The sequence below is a fragment of the Talpa occidentalis genome, unplaced genomic scaffold (genome assembly GCF_014898055.3).
Source record: "Talpa occidentalis isolate TD23 unplaced genomic scaffold, MPIMG_talOcc4v2.1 talOcc4.5, whole genome shotgun sequence".
Taxonomy (NCBI): domain Eukaryota; kingdom Metazoa; phylum Chordata; class Mammalia; order Eulipotyphla; family Talpidae; genus Talpa; species Talpa occidentalis.
In genome coordinates, this window is record NW_023604861.1 from 105,703,326 (window position 1) to 105,726,220 (window position 22,895).

At 39.9% G+C, this 22,895-nt stretch overlaps 1 pseudogene; it reads right to left on the reverse strand.

Moving 5' to 3' along the window:
- Nucleotides 1–327: 327 nt before the first annotated feature.
- On the reverse strand, nucleotides 328–8,525 carry LOC119258632 (serine/threonine-protein kinase PLK1-like; annotated as a pseudogene).
- Between the last annotated feature and the right edge of the window lie 14,370 nt (nucleotides 8,526–22,895).

Consider the following 22,895-nt stretch of genomic DNA (forward strand, 5'->3'; position numbering starts at 1 on the left):
GGTTAACATGTATTTTATATGTATAAATGCAAGAAAAGGACAGTCCCAAATTCGATTGCAACGTTCTGTACAATCCTTATGGTGGAATCGAGACTGAAGGGAAGAGGTCATAGAACCCGCACCCAAACATGCACAAACATAACTTTCACATCATTCCCCACCTGCAAGGATAATGGTGTTCTTACCCAGCCTCCAGGACTGAGGGATCCATTGCAAAAAAAACAGCACCTTGGAGGTTAACCAGATAGGCCAAGGTGCTGTGGGAGTGAGGAGGGGAACTCAAAGGAGGGAGGGCTTTGATGAGGCCTTGAGGCAATGGGTGGTCCTTTAGCAGCCAAATCCCTCTGGGAGGCTCAGGTGGTGCTAGTGGAAGTTCTGTTTCTCATTTCTAGTCAAGGCAAGTCACAGCTACCTCCGCTGACACAGGATGAGTTTGGCGTGTCTCTGGAAGATGATTGGTGCACAGCCATTACTGAGGTGCAGGATGACCAGGCGTGCAGGGAAGGCAGGCCAGTAGTGCATCGCCTTTCTGGGGTACAATAGTGGCATCCTCCTTCAGCAAATATTCGCTCATGTAGTTGCAAAAATACTTAAAGGAGAGTGATCTTTATGGAGTTGGGGTGGACACTCAAGCTCAAAACTGCAGCCTTCCCCATTGTTGTAGAGAATAAAGTGTGTGGCATCCTTGGAGAGCACTGCATGCTGTTGTTATGCAGCTGATACCTGAGGCCGTGCTTGTCTGTATAGTCCATGCACTTGCTGGCTCAGAAAATAAGGCCCAGGATCCTCAGCCTCCTCTTGTCTTACCAGCCCCAGCTCTGAGGTCTTGGGGCATTGATACTGTGTAGCTGCTGCAGTAAGTCGCCCAGGTGGCAGTCGACTGCCTCAGTGGTCTCCAGACCACAGGTTCTGCTCTTAACCAGGGGCAGTCTGTTATGGGGCTCTCCAAGCCTTTATTAAGGATGGTTTTTTGTTGCTGGGGGCCATATTGCTGGGCAGATTGAAACCCTGAATGGAATGGTGAGGCAGGTGATGGGGAGACCTGCAGGGATGTAGCTGGAAGTGAAGAACTCATCACTGAGCTGCTTGTGAATGGCTGGTGGGCAGTGTGATGTGTCTGAGGCATCTTCTGGATGAGGGAAGCGGCCACAGAGTTTATGTGCTTGGGGATACTCGATTCATTCTTATTCATTGCAAGGTAGGTTGCTTTCAGGCATGAGGTTTCAAAAGGCATTTTGCTCACTGATAATATTTACCTGATGCACCCAATGGGCTGCGCGTCTACCTTGAAACTGTGCCCTTTCTTGCTCAGCACATAGGGAGCTCTGTCATTAGGTGTGCCCAACAGCGTCTTCTGCTCATATCTGACTTTGGTTACCTGTTCTAAATCCCCTATATTTTTCTCCAGGTTCTCATTCAGGAAGAGGTTGCCCAGCTTGAGGTCTCAGTAAATAATCCTGTTTCAGTTCAGGTACTGCTGCCAAGGACAATCTGCGGTAAAACCCTTGGTATTGTAGTGGAAATGTTACAGGGCAGGGAGAGGGGAACCCCAAACTCCACAAACCTGCCTGCTCTAAATAGGTTCTGCCATCCGCCGCATCAACACAAAACATATGAGACTTTAATGAAAAGGAACTTTGTTACAGAAAGAGCACTGAAGACAGTGTTTGGAAACCTCCAATTTTTGCTTGAGACTTACTGGGATATCATGAAGTGATCTCAAAGCCCCTTTTTGGCTCAAAAATGGTATGAATTAGAAACAATTTTATGAAATTACTATAGTCATTATGGCCTGGGGTAATTAGGGATGGTAGACTTCCTGAATGTGGTAGAATTTGAATAAGACATTGAAGCAGGTGTATAATTTGAAAATACAGAAAGTAGAGCAAAGTTGTGCATGCACTGTATGTTTGAAGATAGGGAGGGGGACCTTATCAGATTTTGATATCAAAATGATATTTTCTTCACTAAACAAGTTGGAAATTGTTCTCTCTTTTATTTTATGGAATTTTATTTGTGCTATATTTTAAATTACATATTTAATATAATTTATCATGTATGCAAACCATTAAGGCCTAGAGATCATGCTATAAGAAAACTAAAAAAATATGGATTTATTTTTTAAATACACATAAAACAACTCATGTGTTCTATTTCTTCTTATATCTGTTTTGATATACTTTTTAAAAGAATTTGATGATAATCTGAATTTTGAAATTATTGACATATTTGATTACATCTTCCTTATGACTCCACAATGTCTATGAGATGCAGAGTGGTAGCTCCTTCTCCAGTGGTTTGTGGAATCTACTTTGGTTTCTTACCTCTTCACACGAGGGATTTATTAGACATACTAGCTTTTCCAAATACCTACCTTTAAACTCTGTTAATTCTTTTTATGTTTTATATTTTTAAATTTACCTCTAAATCTAATGTTGTCTTCCTTTTGCCTTCCTAAACTAAAGTTGTTATTTTTCCAACTCTTTGATATGAATACTTAGCATTTCTTTTTAGCATTTCTTTTCTATATTTGATTAAAAGTTAAAATTTCCATGGAAACATGATTTGACTGCATTTGATACATGTTAATGTATATTTTAATTATTTCAGAATATTTCCTGTTTTGTTATGATTTATTCACTTATCTACAGATTATTTGGAAGGATATTACTTTCCAAATATGTGAGATTTTTCACTTAGAAGTTATTTATTTTTAACTAGCACTGAAGTCAATTATGTCCTTTATTAATTCAACCCTTCATATTTTTGTGAAATATCTTATGGACCTTTACATTCTCAATAGCTATACATTTTCTGTGTATGTTTTGCAAGAAATGACTTCAGTATTTCATGTCAATGAGGCCAAATTTGTCAATCATGAGTTCAACATGTATATATAAAAATGCAAAATCTCTTAGTTATTACTTTTGCCACTTTGTGTTATAAATTATTGCGATATTACTGAGTGGTCATATTATGTCTATATATCTTATATTTTTAGACTTTGTTATTAGTGCTGAAAGAAATAGCTGCCAACCTAAATATTTAATGAAAATATCCTTGAAGAATGAAAAGGAAACACAAAACTTTTCAGGAAACACGAAATCTTAAAAGTCATTTAAAGTAAAAATAGGAATAATCATTCACCTAAAAAAGTTGATAGAGGGGGGCCTCTCTGGTGGTGCAAGAGGTTAAGGCACAACCTATGATGCTCTCTCCAGCCACTGTAGTGCGAGTTCGATCCCCAGCCAGGGAGCTACCCACATGGCGCAGTTCCCTACTCTGTCTCTGGTGAATCCTCTCACCTCCCACACCTCTGGCCTGTACCCCAGCTCTTGTATGCATAAATAAATAAATCTTTAAAAAATTTTTGATAGAGGAAACCAAACCTCACTTAACTTGTTTTCACATTAAGAACAACTTTTTGAAGCTTTTAATTTCTTATATTGCGTTGTCTGCCAGCCTGATTTTTTTTTTAATTTTTTTTAAAAAAGATTTATTTATACAAGAACCAGGGTACAAGCCAGATGTGCGGGAGGATGAGAGGATTCACCAGAGACAAAGTGGGCGACAGAACAGGCAGAGTGACCATATACACTGCTGAGGGGAGCAGCCGGCAAGACAGGAGAGGTCTGCTGCGCCATGGGGACCCTCGCCTGCCGACCGGGATTAAACCGACACTGCAAAGGCTGCGGAGCTTCACAGCGAGGCGCTCAATTGCCTGCGACACTAGGGGAGGCCCTGCCAGCCTGATTTTTGACCCATCTGTGTATTGCCTAACTTTCATCTGATGTCTGTTTTTTGATGTCTTGGAATCCCTGACCTAATGGTCTGCTCATTCCTCATTTTCCAAACCAGGTTTGCCTTGCCCCGCCCCGTGATGACTTCTCAAGAGCCTTACTCAGTAATCCATAGCTGTAATGCTTAGACACACAATTTGAAATTTGATATACGGGTCTTCACAATTAAACAAAAATTTCAGAGTACATTTTATCTACAGACTCTGTCAAGGTATTAACTGCCATATTGTTGTTGGTCTTCAGACCTCATTTCCAAAGAGCTGTCCCAATCTTTCTGTAATAAATGTGTTATTGCTGGAGGATCCAGATGGTTGCTGATTTAATTCAATTACTAAGTGAGGGGGCAGGGGGAGTCTAATCTACTAATATCTGAAACAAAGAAATTTCATTTTAGGAAGCAGTCTTACCCCTCTTAAAATATTGCAAACCTTTTAATGAGTAGGATGAGACCAGTGCATCTTGAAATCACCAAAGAAGAGAGAATCTGCAGGACATATGGATAATGTGGAGCATTAGAGGCCTTCCCATTCCCTTCGGTTATGCTTTCATACCTACCAAAGCTATGCATAGAGAAAACTTTCATGTACAAATCAGGCCATTAGCTGGGTCTGGATGGAGGACCCATGTAAGCAGATGGTCTCTACTTGTGTGATTTCACCTCCTTAGCTAAGATAAGGACAGGGGGAGGTGATTTGTATACTTCTTTGTTATTCTAAAATGCTGTAACTTTAATATTCTTGCCATTCAATAATAATGCACCAGTTCTCATTCATATACTTAACCAAATTTTTTGTAAATATAGCAATTTCCCTCCTGAAGTGAGCATAACTGCTTTGCAGTAGCCTTGATTATTGAAATAACTTGCTCTCTCTTGAACACACACACACACACACACACACACACACACACAATTGTGATGGGAGGGGAAAAAACAGTCATTCTTAAACCAAAATATAATGTCATTTCAGCTCATTATTTGGCATGAAATTTCACTCCTCAGAATTCAGAGTCATTAGAGACATTAAAAATGTCAAGTGAGAAATGACAGCATAAAATGCAGATTGATTTACGTTTTCAAAATTGATTAGCAGTTTGGAACCATGAGAGCAATTTGTGTGGTGTTTTCATTCTACCAGTTGTTAAAACTGATTAGCACTTTTTGAGGAAGGTATAGCAAATTGCTGTGCTAATCAAGGTAAATTAAATCAAGAAAAGACTTGATTACCAGACCCTTTGCACTCTGGGCAATCCTCAACAAAACTAGTTTGGGAAATATTCTTCCATCAGAGCAGCACAAAAACTGCGTCTTTTCTTCTTTCTTGATTTGGGGACTTGGGGTAGTACAGAAAAATCATTCAAGTTTTTCACTTTTCTGATTTCTGTCTTTCAGGAAAAAGACAAGCTGTACCTTCATTTGAGAAGGTGCTAGTATTTATACTACCTTACATTGCAAAAAAAGACATTTGCATTTTTATCAGCTTGGTATTAAATTGCTTTCATTGGTGAATGCCTTTAACTGTCTTCCTGGGACAGCAACGTAGATGCTGAGGATATAGTTTCCCATAAGACTGAATTCCTGGCATCTTAAAGAGGTTCATGATCCTCAGGTTTGGCCCAGATAATATTTTGTGTTTTTCTGAAGAGTGAGCTCTTTCCATGAATGTACTTCATCTTATGCTTTATTTCTATGTCCTTAGGATATTCCTTTGTGTAGTTAATAGATTAAAGTAAATATCCAATTTCAATCAATGCCATACTACGAAGCAACTGTTAACATGTTAACACTGTTAGATCTAGCTATGTCAACAATTCAAATTAAGTTAATAAAGGATAAAATACTAACATGTTCAGGTCTGAATTTAAGCTACACATATTCTTCAAACTGATGTAGGACTGGCTACGTAGAATCAATCCTTTTTTTAAGTACTAGAACTTCTCAGACGTTAGTTTCCCTTCCTTTTGTTCCTTTCTTGGAGAATTTGGATTCATTGGGATTGGGGTAGCGATCAGAAATATGCACTATAAATGAACTCCATGCAGCTAACTGATTTGTCACCAACATTGAGAACTACCTATTTTGTCTAATCTTCTCATTTAAAAGATAAAAAACTAATGTCCAACAAGGTTAAGTGTATTGCACAGGAGAGGTTGGAGGTAGAACATTATTGAAAAACCCTAGACAGAGAAGATGTCATCTGAGTAGACTTCACTCAGAGAAGGTAGAGAAGTAGAGAAGGTGAATTTTAAGGTAGGCCTTGGAAATTGTTAAGTCTTGGCATTCCTGAGGATTGAAGAAAGAATTGTGGGGATAGATGGATACTTCAATGCCAAAGCATGACTGAAAGAGGATGTGAGGGGCTTATTGTACTCAATGAATAACATTCAATGAATATGGACTCTTCCTTATAGTCCTGGGTCTGCTATAAATACAATAGATACTGAAGAAAGTGTACAGTGGCAGATGACCCTGAAAAGGTGAGCTGGGATCTACCCTAAAAGGCTTAACTACCATGTAAAAAGGTTAGATATTAAACCTTTACCACAGGTTGAGGATTTGCATTTGAATATATGATTATGAAATAAAATGGTTTATATCATTAAGGATGTTTTAGATTTTGAAGATCAAATAAGGAGGTTAGTTTTGGATCAAGATTTTTGGACAATACCTTCATGGCCTTCAACATTTGACTTAATAATCCTCAGGTACAGATTCCCTTGCTGCCAGATTCAAACTGTGATGCTTTATGAGAATATTATGCACCAATAAGCTATTGAAATTAGGACCATGTTGTCAGAATTGCACATGAGAAAACAAAGCAAATGATCTGGAACAAGGAAGTGTTTGCCCAATAAGGATGGATGTTTAACTGCTACCCTACCACCACAAAGATTCAGCTCTGTAGATACTTCTTTCAGAGAAAATAAATTCTTTCACTAATTTGTTGCAATTTTATTGGTGAGAGACTCTTGAATAGGAGGCTAAAGTTCAAGAAATACCACTGAGGCAATTGCTATTATAGAAACACACAGAACAAAACAGATAGACAGCAAAGCAAGCATAGTAAGTCCATGTCATATTTCTTTTGACACAACTATAAAGCAGTAGTGGAGAATGCTTATGGTTTTATTTTTTAAGAGAAACATAGTCTCTCCAATAAAAAAAAAATCAGTGGGAAGCTGTCCTGCTAGGGAACATAGCCCCTGGCCTTTCGCTCATAAACTAATCCACTTAAATGATGAAATAAATTGCTATTTTATTTTGGTTGCTCTCTCATGTATAATCCCTAAGAAAAAGAATATCACAGTGGTTTTGCATGACCTCGGGGAAAATTTGAACACTTCAGTTCATACAAGTCCTCACATTTCTTCTGCCATTCTATGGTTCAGATCATTTCTCGGGGTCCTTCTCCACCCCCTTACCTGAACTTCCCTCATTCCGTGCTTTCCTCAACATTTCCAACTGTATTTGGAGTCTGTCCCTGTGCTTTTCACACTGCTGAGCGAGACTGAGGACCGGACAGGGTTCGGCAGACCTGACTATTTTAACACTTACCTTTGATAAAATCACTGTCTCCAGCTCACTGTTCTCACACCTGAAATGAAGGATATGGGATAAAATAGAAATCAGAATCACGGTCAGACTCTCTCTTCTCAAAAACTCTTAATTGCACATCCCAGTCTAAACTGTTGTAGTCCCTTCTGGGTCTGACCCATTTCTTTTTTTTAAGATTCATCTGGCAATTGATCACACAGATGTGAGGGATTCAGCTTTCCTAGGCAAGCCAAGCCTGCTCTGGGAAGCACTGTCTCTATGGATGTCCTGTCACTCACTCAGTTATAAACTTTGGCTTCATCCCATACTACACCTTTGTCTCACCAGCCATAGGTTATCAGCCAGGGTGGTTATTCTTTGGTAAGGTCCCAATCAGTTAGGTTCTGGTAAAATAATTTCCCTCAGGCCAAGCTTTGTTAAGGAGAACTGTATACCCTTGGGAATATTTCAGATAAGTTTCCCCTCCTACTGCCAGAAGTAGGATTGCTGGGAAGGAGACATGGAAGAAGCTCTATGGAGAGATGTGTGGCTACATATGGGTGTGAGGTACATGGGGAAGTTGCTGTCCTGACTTCATGGTTGATTATTTGGTACATTGTGAATTCTGACTGTTTCCTTTTCTCCCAGTTTTCTAGGACCTGCTTTACCTCTTTCTGGTGATTACGGGACATGAGGTGCCTTAGATTTGTGGCAAACTTTCCTGCATCAGCAGCCCCACTTTGGGGTGACCCTGTTTGGCTGGGCCTCTGCCCACGAAGGGATGGGTAATTTGGGGAGAGGGTTATCGGGAAACTATTACTAGCAATATCCTTTTTTTCCCTTCCCTAGCTATGTATGCTAATTCTATTAAAGGTCTTTCACTATAAGAATCTACTGTGCCTTTGTACACATGCCTGGTTAGACCCCTTTAGATCACGCATGTTTGAGGCTCTGTGCATCTCTAGTGTTTAGGGAGACAGTTGGCCCTGCATCCTCAATTATCTGGTACATATAGACAGAGTTCATTTCAGTTTGTTCAATATTTTTCTAGTAGTGAGGCTGGGAGTGATAGTTTCTAAGCTCTTATGGCAGATTAGAAATCTTAAGTCCCTGACTTGTGTCTTTCTATAAACAGGCTTAGAAAATTTTCCTTGTCACTATATACAGGTCTACCTTCCCATCTTTGGCTGCATCTTGCAATCATCTGGTGCATTTAGAAAAGGCTGATGTCTGGGTACCACCCACAGATTCTGATATCAATGGGCTTGGCTAGGGTGTGGCATGGGCACAGGATATTTAAAAACCCTGGGTTGTGCCAATATATGAACAGAGATGAGAGGCTTTGCTTTAGAATAGCTGAGCCCTCACTTGGTAAGAGCCAGTTGTTTTCAATATGTAGACCTTTGCTTAACTGAAGATAATATGTGCATACTCTGTGCTGAGAGACCTCCTGGCTGTCTTGTTCCTTCCCAGGTCTGTCTTAACCTCTGGATCTTCTTTTGTAAGTTGCAAGCTGCCTAAAGGCTTCTATTATATCCGGTAGGATTCTGATTTGTGGCTTAGGCCCTGAGTTCCCACTGCCTGATGCTGCGTCTTGCTTTGGATATGGAGTCTTGCTGATTAGTTACCAAGAAAGGCTTTGATTTCTTTCCTGCTAGTTTTTGTGTGTTAGGTTGCATCCCTCTGTGTCTCAGAAAATGTTTTTTTTTTTTAAATTAATTTATTTATACAAGAATCAGGGTACAGGCCAGAGATGCCGGTGGTGAGAAGACTCACCAGAGACTGAATGGGGAATAGAACAGGCAGATTGACAAAATACACTGCTGAGGGGAGCAGCGGGCAAGACAGGAGAGGTCTGCTGAGCCATGTGGGACCCTTGCCAGTCGGCCGGGATCTAACCCGCACTGTAGAGGCTGCAGACAGCTTCACAGTGCAGCGCTCAACTGCCTGCGCCACCAGGGGAGGTCCATCAGAAAATGTTTTCTGGATAAATTCCTCTTTCATTTTTGTGAAGACAAGGAGAGTTCCTTCTATGTTGTACTGTTCATTGAAATGATTTTCCACTGCTCAGAAATATATAGATATAGATATAGATATAACTCAAGAAATGTGTAACTTTTATGATGTGGGGCTTAAGTTAACGATTGTAATTATACTTGTCAGAATAAGAAAACAATGAATGAACAAAATCTGAAATACAATAAATATAGAAGTCCTCAATGGTAGACACAGTAGCTAATAGAATCAGGGAACTTGAATGCATAGTGGTGAAAAACACACAAAAGTACAGCAGAGAATAATAGGAACTTAACAACATTCAATTTAAAAAATGAGCAGTAGATATGAATAGACAATTTTCCATGGGGCATACACAGAAAACCAACAGATACATGGAAAAAAAAGTTCATCACTGCTTTCAATAAGGGAGATGCATGTCAAACCACAATGAGCTATAATCTCACCCCTGCAAGACTGATGATATACATCAAGAACTCCAAAAAACAAGTGCTAAGGAGAATGTGGAGAAAAAGTAATCCTAATACATTGTTGGTGAGAAAGCATATTAATGCAGCGAATTTGGAAATTGATCCAGATTTACCTAGAAAACTAAAAATGGAAATATATCCAGTGATTCCCAAATCATTAACTTGAAAAGTGATATATGCTGCACAATATTTGTTACAACATTTGTAGTAGCTAATATTTGGAAGCAACCTACAGGCCCAACTATAGAGGACTGACCAAAGAAGATTCTTTACCGTAATCTTACACAATATTACTTTACAATTATATCTAAATAAATTTGAGTGGGAAAACACATGACATTAAGATATTCCCAAGAGTGAAAAATACAGAGTTGAATTTTATTTGACTCTGTGTTTACAGTGTTTATAAATAATAGCTCAGAATTATTCATGATATTGAAATTCTTCCTGTATCAAATTTCACACAAAAATTAAGAAAAAATACCAGTCAACTTAAAAATGGAACATGCTATTTCATCCTGACAAGTACAAAAAAAGAGGTATTTTTCTCTGAAGGGTAGAAAGCATGGTGCCAATGTCACTGACATTCTCCTAAGGAATACTTGAAAGTGGGAGGTTTTCTAGGATCCTTGTAGTGGCAGGAATGGGCACAGTGCAGGTTTTTATGATCCGAGCAGATGGAGTAAAGGAGGAGAGAGTCCTGGAGCCCTCAGTGGCTTTTGCAGGCTTTTATTGGAATTTACCAGATACACGGCAGGCAGAGGTGGGGTGGGGAGGCTGGGGAGAGTGGGGGGTTGGCGGGGGCCGGGAAGCTGGCAGGCCTCCCAGCCCCTAGCAAGAGTCACTCTTTCTGGGCTCTCCGGCCTTCTTTTGCGTCCTCTCTGCTTCTCTGCTCTCTCTGCTCTGCTCTTCGTTCTGCTGGCGTCCCCATGACGCTGCCTTTATACAGCCCAGTCTCTCAGCACAGGGGTACCCATTTACACATGCCCACACCCTACTCCAGGTGCCCGCCATCAGGAATGCATTCAGGACTGCAGGGATCCATCATCCATCCTAATGGCGGGAGGGGAGAAAAGCCTGATATCATTTTCACTCACCCTACAATCCTTTTCTAGAATGACAATTCCTAGATTTCAGGGTTTTTTTTATGAAAAGAATTTCTTAGATTTAACTAACACAGCACACTCTGAATATTATATGCTGAATTATAAGAAGGAAACATTTAGGAGCTGAACCTCAGGTCTCTTCAGTGCTTAAGTCCCTTGACCACTTGAACCAGGAGCCTTCTGCAACATGAACACAAACTGCATCCTGAAAATGATCATCAAGGATGTTTCCAAAGAGTTAGAATTAAATTCTATTCTCCAGTCTCTATGTAATTTGACTGGTCATCGTTAAAATCAACACAAGCACATTATCTTTCATCAATACAAAACTCGGGTAACTGTACTCAAGTGGCACGTTGATACTGAAGTCGGTAAAGCAGTATTGACTAAGAGTGATTTAATTACTTACCATGAGCTGCACAGTAACACACTCAGGATATTCCAGGTTCTTATTTAAAATTCAGCACCTGGAAATCATTTAATGTCTTGTTGGAATAGCATTCAAAAGGAAACCCAGGAGATCTCCTACGCTCCCTAGGAAAACACATGTGAATATTGAGCAAACATCTCCAGAAGACAGTTGCCCCCAATTTTGGTTTATATCTGTAAGGAAAGTCTTGAGGATTCCAAACAGTTTGGGAACTGGGCAGGAGGGATGTTTGGAATATAGCAGCTAAAGGTTAACAATCAAAGCCTTCAGATTTCTAATTAGCTTGAGACACAAACTGAAAGTTACTCCACCGACCCTAAACCCCACCCCCACCAAATTTATAAACGCAGCTGAATGCTTGTTGTTGAAACAGAGAAATCAGACTTAAATAATCACTTCCTCATAACTGTTTCTTCCTCCTTACTCTGCTCCCCATCCACCTCGGCTTCCTGTCCCCCCTCCTGTAATCAAATCCATCCAGTGTGACAGGCAGTATAATAAATTAGTTCTAGAATTCTGGTTTTAGGCACAGAACCTCACTTGTTATATATACTTTTACAGGGCAAAGAGAAGTTAAACAAATGCTCAACTTAGCAAGTATGTAATTAAACTAAAATTTGCTTCCCAGGTATGACGTTGGCAATTTTCTTACATGGCAAAAAACAGAAACAAAAATGCTAGTTTTGTGTTTGCCTGCCCCACATTCCTGCACAGACTGTCTATACCCCTTTTCTGTGTTTAAAGTCTCTCATCCTGCTCACCCTTTAAAGATGATTCTCCTTTCAGTTCAGCCTGGCAGAACCAGGGTGGGTTCTTGTCAGGCACTGTGTATTCATTTCTGTTCAATGGCACATCTCCAAGGCTGCCCTGGTACTGCCTGTCTCTCCTCTACATCATGAGATTCCGAAGGCCAGAGTCATTTTGGAATCATCTTTGCATCTCTCAACATCTAAACCTGGTTGTCAAGGGTGGATGCTTGATAAAAGTCTGTCCAATTTTATATCAAAGGCAGAATATATTTAGATCCTTGCAATCATAGCGTGTCAAGTGTATTTTGTATGTTTGCTACACACACTCCACAATCAGTAGTGTCTGCAGCCTCTTTTACTAGTTCACTTGAGTTGCATGTCTGTTTCAGAATTTTGTAAGCCTGATGTTAAACACAGTCTTCATGAAAAATTAAATTACATAAATTTGCAATTAAATGCTTTTTATTAAAAACAAAATTAATAAATACCAAAATCCCATAGCTTCCTAGTTAGCTTACATTTTACTAATACCTCTGCTCTTGAGATTATTCCTATTAATATTATTGCATGTATATGGTGCGAATGTTATATACTCTGATGGATTTCTACACATTTCCTCCCAACTTTATATTCAGCGATGTCAGGCTATAAGTTTGAAATCGACCATGGTTGAAGTATTTGCCTCACAAAAATTGGCAAAGCAGCAAATCAGGACCCCTCTTACCCCCAGCAGCTGACACACTGTTGACTTATTCCGAAGGCAATCCTCCCTTATCCACTCTCATTTACACATTTTCTAGTTAGGGAGATATTACAACAGAATTTTTCCCATACACAGATGGATAATATTCAAAGATTTCAAATATAGAAAAATGAGCTTTAGATTGAAAGAGGCACTGAATATCATTATCTTATGCTGATTTAGAAGTCTGAATATCCTCTTGCAACACCACAAGGTCATGATAATGGATTCAGTTTTATTATATAAACTGGGAAAATAATCTCCATAACTAGAACTCTCAGGTTCTCTAAGGTCCAGAAAGATAGGGGTTCTCCTTATAATTTTCCATCAGAATTCAGAATGAATAAAATATTATTTCCCTGTCAGATGAATCACTATACTGTACACTAAAGAGAAAAATGACTAAATCCTGTATTTAACAATGCATTATATAATAAAGATGAAGCAATAAAAAAGCAGATACCTACTTCATGGGATTGTTTCTATGTCTGGTTTATTCTCTCTCCTTCCCTCTGCTCTGTGTCTTCATTTCACTGTCTTTTTTATGAAAGCCTTGTGTAGGGGCAGGAATACCACAGTGCAGGTTTCTATGATCCAGCAGACCGGATAAAGGAGGAGTCCTAGAGAGTCCTAGGTGGTTTTTTGCAGGTCTTTTATTGGGATTACCAGGTACACAGCAGGCAGAGGTGCTGGGGGGCCGGGTGGCTGGCAGGCATCCCAGCCCCCAGCAAGTCTTCACTCTATCTGGGCTCTTCGGTGCTCTCTGCTTCTCTCTTGGCTTCTGCTGCTTCTTTCTCAGCTTCTCTTTTGGCTTCTACTGGCATCCCCGTGATGCTGCCCTTAAAAAGCATAGTCTCAGCCCAGGTGAATCCCATCTACCTATGCCCACACCCTATTCCAGGTGCCCGCCATCAGGCATGCATTCAGGACCTCAAGGATCCATCATCTATCCTGATGGCGGGAGGGCAGAAAAGCCTGACATTTTTCCTTACCCTACACCTTGCTTTGAAGTTTTTGACATTGAGCATAAAGCATATAGGGTTTTAAGAGGAAGCAATGATCCACTAGCAGATTATCTGTTGTAATTCACTGGAAACGTTTGGGTGTGGTTATTCTGGGTGGAGCAATGTTTGACTCACTTTGTGTAATGTGCTGCTTTTGAATCTGAAATTGATGTCTTCAGCAAGAAATACTATGTGTGAACAGCAAAATAAAGCTTCTTATTTCTGAAAGTTGAGAGATATTGAAGATCCCAAGAGCTGCTCTTGCCTGTTGTCTTTTCAGACATTCACTCTTTTTTTCATAATTTTTATTTTAAAGATTTATTTATGCATAGAAGAACTGGGGTGTAGGCCAGAGGTGTGATGGGTGAGAGGATTCACCAGAGACAGAGTAGGGGGCAGAACAGTAGGAGAATTCACCAAGACAGAAGAGGTCTGCTGCGCCATGTGGGTCAGCTCCCTGCCTGGGGACTGAACTCAAGCCAAAGGAATGATAGTGCTGAGACTTAGCCCCTGCACCACCAGGGAGGCCCCCTTTTTTTTCATAATTAATTCTCACATTTGCCCTATCTTGCTCTCTTCAGCAAAACCTATTTTCTTCTTAAAATATCCTTATTTAAATGTGATGTGACCTCATTTGGGGTGACAATCTGGATGTGAATTTTATGAACATGCTTACTAGGAATAAAAAAAAATGGGTGAAAGTTGGTTTATATAACTGGCTTTTTTTTAATGAGGTGAAGATTAGATTCACTCTGTGATACATCTGTTCAACCAGCCTGGAAGTTTTTAATTTAAAAAAAATCATTGATTAAAATGTCTTTTTTCATAGTGGAGCAGTGCAGGAAATTTTATTAAACAAAATGCTTCCATTTTTCTCTCTCTACACTTCTTTTTCCGACATTATATTCATTCATTTTAATATCAAAATATTGTCAAACAGTTTATCATTGAAATATTCAAAGATGCTAATTCCATAGGATTTTCCTTTAAGCAAATTTCTAAGGCTTACAATCTGCATCACTAGAAGCTCTGGGTTTGTTCAACACTAAAGGGAAACTAGGTAGTTAACCCTCTCATATCAAACATCCTGTTTCCCAGGGTCCATTTCAAGGTTGAGGGTCACTTTGAATTTGGGGCCACAATGAATGCTAAGCATTGAGATTGGGTTCCTCTACCTCATTGGTCTTTAGTATGAGAGGAGAAACCACTTTTTTTTTTTTTTTTTGGCTTTCATTGGTGAGCACTCAAGGTAAGAGTGTGGCGACTATTGAAAATAGAGGATATGTAGACAGCAAGTGTGAGAAGTCAAGGGCAAAGCCTTACTTTTAACAGTTCTGTTCACAAGCTTGGGAAAGCTGGTATATTGGCAACAAACATACCCCAGTTATTATCCTAAGTCTGGATTGGGGTATCAACTTTTCCATGTGACCATTGAGAAATCACATACTCCCTAGACCTCAGTTTCAACATCTGCAAGTGGGGATAATAGTTCCATTACCTACACAAGATGGATGAGAGAAATTACCTGGAAATTCTTGTAAACAGTTAAATGCCCTCAAAAAGGTGTTAACCAATAGTTTGCAGTCCGGCTTCTAGAGGTATGTTACCAGGACAAAAATATATTACTTCCAAGGGTCTGTAGAAATACTGCCTTCCTCCCAGGCTTTCTTTCATGTGACTGAATAGGCTGTCCTCAGAAGTGACAATTCAAATGAAACAAGAACATAAGACTTTGAGCACTTAATAAACTCAAAAGCCACTGTGAATAAAATTCTGACCCTTGAGAACAGAGTTATGAACCTGGAGAATTATTTCATATAAAATTAAGATGTTTTAATGGGTGTAAATGATTGATACCACAAAGTGAATTCTGTAATCACACTGTGAAGTGGACAACACAGGGGGTCAAGTCAGTGCCAGTAGGCTGAGGACTTGTAGGGCAATCAGTCGCCTCATCTGCAAGAGTGGGCAGGTTCCCAGAGTTCTAAAGAGGTAGCAACTCTGGGGCCTCCCTGGTGTCACAAGGGGTTAAGATGCAACTTATGAAGCTGTCTGCAGCCACGTCAGCATGAGTTCAAGCCCCAGTCAGGGAGCTACCCATATGGCGCAGCAGACCTCTCTTGTCTCGCCCACTGCTCCCCACAGCAATGTATTTCAGTTGGTCTGCCTGTTCTGCTCCCCACTCTGTCTCTGGTGAATCCTCTCACCTCACACTCCTCTAGCCTGTACTCTAATTCTTGTATGCATAAATAAATACATCTTTAAAATAAAATAAAAGAGGTAGCAATTCTGTACACACCTGCCCATAGAGCCGAAGCCCCTCCTACAACAGCAATGAATTGGAGCAACCAAATATTATTGGGGCTAACATCTGGAGGTTTCAAAGATTTAGTTATTACTGCTTTGCCCAGATTGGATCTTGGGAAAGTGAGAATTGCCTTCATATTCATCTTGAGCAGATTTTTACTGATATTTTTCTCAGAGGAAAAAAAAAAGTCAGAAAAAGCAAAAGCTATTTGCTGGAAAAACAGAAGCTGTTTATGTTCCCAGGGGCCAAATATCTATTGACAGGGACATATTTAAGTTGCAAAAAACCCCAGTCCAATCCAGTGGGTGGTTAGAGGACAGGGTGGCTTCTTAAATCAGAGCAGTGAGGGGTTGAGTTTCACTGAGCAAAGCAAATTGACAGGCCCACTTTGGCAGTGTGGAGCCTGGTAAGTGCTCAGAGGGCATAAGGATTGACTATAGGGCCTCACCCCTTTTGCAGAGACTGTTTCCACCAGGGCAGAGTCTAAGCAGCCACACACACTCTGACCACATTACAGCACTGAGAAAATTGATTTTCCACTTTTTATTTTTAAACATAACACCCCATCTATATTTTTGCTCTAAAGCTAAGCTTTATAAAGTGCTGAGGTGAATAACTATTTGGACAAACTTCAATTCAACAACTATAGGTAATGGCCATAGGGATTTTAGTGATAAAGAGGTTCTGCCTCTCCTGCTGAATGCATTCACTGCTAAACGACTTAAATGCTGCAAGCCTGGCCAACTGTGTCCTGTCATTAATGCTGAGAACACCCAGACCGGCAAGACACTATAAAGAAACATTTGCTCAAAATTTCTGTAAAGTGCCAACAACAGAACCCATCAATTCCTGGTGTGTCATCTAAACAAAAATGAAAGGGAGAAAATGCAGGCACTTCAATCCTAGTAATTCAAAGAAAACTTCACAAACATGTGCATGCACACACCTGTATGCGTGTTCAGTGCCAGCAAGTAAAGCACAGATTCTCTTCTGATTGGGACAGATTGATAAAGGAGAGTCCCTGAGCCCTCGGTGGGTTTTACATCTTTAATGCTCTCTCAGGGAACGAGGTACACAGGCACACCAGGCAGGGAGGCTGGCATGCAAGGAGGCAGGCACTGGCAGGGCAGGGTCGCTGGTAGGGAGGCAGGCAACTGCCCTCAAATCTTTATGCTCTCTCTGGGGCCTCTCTGACTTCTCTCTCCTGGCGTCTTGTGGTCTCCCCTCTTCTGCAGTCACGCTGCTGTTCCTCTCGTAGCTGATGGGTTTTATCTCAGCCTCTTAGATGCAGGTGTGTACACTTGCACATGCGTGCACACCCATGTTCCAGGTGTCCACAATCAGTCCCGCGTGCCCTGCGTCCATGCTCCTGAGTGCCTTATGCATTCAACGCCACAGGTGATAGTCACAGAGGCTAGTGGCATGGAAAGGCCAATTAATGCATTTACCCTACACATGTACACACACACACACACACACACACACACACACACCTATTTGACTTTGCTAATAGAGAGGGAGCATACAGTTGTGATGCATTTAGTGTGATATTGAGGTCAATTCACAGTTACTATAATAATGATTCTGAATTTGTGCATATGTTAGTATTCTCTTTATTTTTCAGCACAATAATTTTCAGATAATTTCTTAGTTTTTTGTCCAAACTAAAGAAAGCCTGTCAGTCTGCTAAGCAGTTAAGCCTTAGTCTCTCTTGCCTCAGGCATTCTCTGTGAAACTGCACTTGTCCCTCATTAACCTTCCAAACAATAACAAAATGTTTTGTTGGGAGCATTGGAGAAGAGGTGGAGGCGAGCAGGGATCTTAAAATCAACCTCCCTCTCCTTTTCCATTTCTCACCTGTTCCTTCCTTCTTTTTTGATCTACTTTCTTGATCTATTACTATCTAAATTATGGCAACATCTTATTCTAAATGAGTTTTGTAGAAATCAAATTCTTACAACGTAATGGGCCATTACTTTTTTTTTTTTAAGATTTATTTTTATACAAGAACCAGGGTACAGGCCAGATGCGCGGGAGGGTGAGAGTATTCACTAGAGACAGAGTGGGGAACAGAACAGGCAGACTGATGAAATACACTGCTGAGGGGAGCAGCGGGCAAGTCAGGAGAGGTCTGCTTCACCATGTGGGACCCTCACTGGCAGGCTGGGATCGAACCCACACTGCAGAGGCTGTGGACAGCTTCACAGTGTGGTGCTCAGTCAGCCTGCACCACCAGGGAGGAAGAGCCATTACATTCTTAACCTTGTATTACAGTGTGTGATATGTATAAAAAACTGCACAGATATTATATTTATTCTGAGAAGAGTAGATTAATGAAGAGATGGAAATCCTCTCAAGAATTCAACAATGCTTGATAAATTCATCCAGTTCAAAATATGTAAAGCCATTGTGTGTTAGAAGTAAACATTGAAAAAACTGCTTGATACTTTATTTCATACTTGTCTAACTCTAACAAATAATTTGTTTAAGAATTGTAGCATAGGGGCCTTCCTGGTGGTGCAAGGGGTTAAGATGCAGGGGTCAGAATGGGGGGATTGCAATTGTATGAGGAATATAAAAATAAAATTTATTAATTAAAAAAAAAAAGATGCAACATATGAAGCTCATTGCAGCTATCACAGTATAAGTTCCGTCCCCAGCCAGGGACGTGACCCACATGGCACAGCAGACCTCGCCTGACTCACCCGCTACTCCCCTCAGAAGTATATTTCGTCAGTCTGCCTGTTCCGTTCCCCACTCTGTCTCTGGTGGATCCTCTCACCCCCTGCATCTCTGGCCTGTACCCCAGTTCTTGTATGTATAAATAAATAAATCTTTAAAAAAAAGAATTGTATCATAGTCAGAAAACTCCAAATAGTAAAATGTTTTAAAACTGTAAAGTAGTAACAAAGATTGTTACTATAGGAGGGCAGAAAATTAAAATGTATTTCATTTTTTGTTATTGCAGTTTTCGGACTATGATTGGTCTTTAACAAAGGGTTAAAAATTAGAGATATAATTTTAAAAAATCAGTAGATTATTTTCTATCCAGTGGATCTGAATATTGAAAAGGTTAAAACTTACTCAGTGTAATTTAGACAGGTGTGCTCTGGTCTTCTCAAAGCAGGATGCCTAGGAACAGAAATGGATGTTTCAAATAGACCTCAGAGTGAGCCTTTACAGGAGATTATTTGCAGGTTAGATTGTGATTCTCATCTCATGGCACTTTGCCCCTGGACTAGGAACCAGGACTGAAAATTAGGGTTTCAATTACTTGTATTTTGGGTTAAAACCTATGGGCACCTTGATGTCCATGGGGTAAACTCAGAAATTAAAGCTAAGTTCCCAGAAAGATATATGGTCAGTGCTATGGCAACAAGCAATATTACCTGGTAGGATAAATAATATGAACAAACTCAGGTAGAAATGTTCTCTTTCTCACCTATTCTTTTGTTTCAAACCACTTACCCACAACAAATGCTATTCTTTTTGCATGACCTCTCTAAAGTTAGTGACGAAAAGATTAAATGTTCCGATTGATGAAAAGAACCATAAAAACATTTATTCAGGAGTTTGCTGACAAGTCTAAGTGATTGAAAAAAGAAATATCCTGTAATTGTACTGTAAGCCCCACATGCTACTTTTCAAATACTCTAGAGGTGAAGAATGTTTTATCTGTATTGCATTAAGGGGATAAACAGTACTGAAAAACAAAACAAAGGCCTCCCTGGTGGCATAAGGGGTTAACGTGACCTATGAAGCTGTCCGCAGCTGCTGTAACACGAGTTCAAGCCCCAGCTCTGGAGCTACCCACATGGCACAGCAGACCTCTCCTGCCTTTTCTGCTGCTCTCCTTAGCAGTGTATTTCAGTCAATCTGCCTGCTCTGCTCCCCACTCTGTCTGTGGTGAATCCTCTCACCCCCCACACCTCTGGCCTGTACGCCAGCTCTTGTATGCATAAATAAATAAATCTTAAAAAAAAAAAAGAGAAAAACAAAACAAAACTGATCAAGAGATAATAGTCACTCTGGGGGAGTAGCCTTGTGTGTTGGGGATGGAGCAGGATGCTGCCTGACACTGGGGATGCTGGCGTCTATAACTATTGAATGGTGGACTTTGTATCTTAAAGCCTGGGGCTTCCATGTGAATTGCCCTTCCTTTTGGTTCATCTCAGTAGTAAATTTGGGGAAACATATCAATAGAAAAGAAAATATAAGCTATGGGTCCACTGCCCAGATTAAATGTTCCGATTGATGAAAAGAACCATAAAAACATGTGGATAAGCTCAATCATGAACTTTGAGAAGATCTAGGTCATGTTTTTCTCATTCAACCTTTTATTTAACAAACTGGCCAACTGACTCATCTCATATTTCTATCTAGTGGCTTTAATCATCTTTAATTTCTGAGCCATTATACTTTATAGTTTATAGAAGCTTCTAGGAATAAATAGATGTTGCAAAATTGCCACCACAGCCCACCTCTCCTGCTGATCACTGTTGGTGTGGCCTGGGCGCTATCTGCAGACAGCTGAGTCTGGGGCTGGTTGGATTCCCAGCATGGCTGCTTGCATTGGGGGAGGGGGGAGGGAGAGGGGAGGGTCTGCCCACAGGTGGCATGCATTCAGGCTATGTGGTATCAACAAAGCTGGCATGCCCAGCTGCTCTGGCAGTGGGGAAAAGCCAGTCATGCCCCGTGGCTTGTGCTGTGGCTATCCAGTTTCAATAAATTGATTAAAATGCTTTTTTAGGAGAATTCCTTCATCCTTGACTCCCTCCTTTCCTTCCTTTCATCTTTTCCTTTTCTCTGTATCTTTAGTTACAATAAAGGAAACTTTAACATTACTTGCAAACATTGATATTGGAATATCAATGTTTGCAAAAACACTATGCCATATAGATGATAGTAAAATGAATTTTATTGGAGTGTCAGGGGAAAAATTGGAAGAGGGAAAGCTATAATCATCATGCTTTTAAAAAGTTACAACCAAATATCAGATTGGGTACATCGTGAATTTTTGAAGTAACTCAGATCTTATCGGTGTCTTTTCCTCAATGAATCCTGCTCATATTAGAAATAAAAATGACATGTTTTAAGTTCATAGTTAGAAGAAAAAACTCACTCTGCTTTTCTCTTTATGTTTTACATATGAACCTTAGCCTGGGTCTATGAGAGGATTTAAGGTATCTGAGAATTTGAACAGGGAACAAAACTACGTCTTTATTTTTACGTTTCCTGTATGAAACACAGTGACTTCTATACCTACAGAAGTGGGCAACAAATTACAATCATATTATATTAACTATGACCTTTTCACCAGTAGAAATCAGAGATAACTTATATCACATTACAGTTACAATATTTCAAAATATTATTCTTATTTACACTCATCACCACTTTAAACTCACAGTATTTACTCTCTGCTAAACCTTACTTAAGTCATTACTAAAGAAATAAATAAATGTCAATATGTCCTTAAGTTTTTTTCATGACACGATGATAAGGAAATTTGTTTTTTCTTATTTATTTTATTCATTTGAAAATATGTTTAATTAAGAACATCTTGTAGCAAATGTGTGACTTTGGATCCATCTTCTCTAAAGTGTTTACGCAGGACAGTAAGGCAGAATGTTCATGTAAAATTGTCAAATCCGGTAAGTATGCTGAGTGAAACTATCACTTTGGTTCTGCTTGAATCACCCCTTTGACTTGGTGCTGAAGGCAAGGTCTAGTTCTTATTGCTTAATGTGGGCAGCAATGCCTGCATGGCTAAGGTTTTTGGAAGATTACAAGGAGAATGCATGCATGAAAGCCTCTTAGAAGTCTAGTTCTAGACTAGGGAGGGTGCTCAGAGAACGCCATTGCTAGCGGTGAGTTTTTATCTGTGGTGGGTGTGTATGGCCAGTGTGTCTTCTTCAGAATAGCTGTGCACTTACTAGCAGAAGACAGAAAACAGCACAGGTTTCCTGGGTTTTCCAGGAATTGCACTCAGTTGCTGGAGTTAAAAGAGCATTGTGGTGATTTGCAAGTGATTTGCATTAGAGTAGTATTTGTTCATAAAATGATATTGGTTATTTTCAAGTAATTTTCAGGTTCATTTGTTATAGCTGCATTGAGGGCAGTGGCATTTTGATTTCCTCTTCTGTCTTCCTTTCCCCTAAGACTATAGTTAACATAGGAACTGAATTGAACAATTTAGAAAAAAGAAAGCACAGCCATAGGAGGATGAACCAAGATTGTAAACTTCGCTCGCCACTGCCTTCCATAATACCCTATGATCCATTAACAATACAAGTAGCGGAGACTCTAGGCTGTTGTTTATTGATATTCCATGAGTTCATCAACTATGGACCCATATCCTCAGGCTTCTCTACTTGGTACTTGCTCTGCCTGGAATGTTCTTCCTTCAGACATTCATTATATTGCTCATATCTTTAAATTTGGGCTGTCAAATTGCAAATAAACACACAGGACATCTCGTTAAAATTGAATTTCAGATACACAGTAATTTTTTTTTGTGAGTGTAAGTTTGTTCTATGCAATATTGAGACACACTTAAACTAAAACCTTTTTGTCGTTTATATAAAATGTAAATTTAACTGGGCATTCTGTATTTTGTTTGGCAGCCCTACTTCAAAGTCATTTGTGTCTTTGCCAAATGTCTATTATGCTAGGTTTTTGCTGACCACTCTTAATCTGAAAGTGTACTTATTTACACTGTGTATACTTTTGTTATTC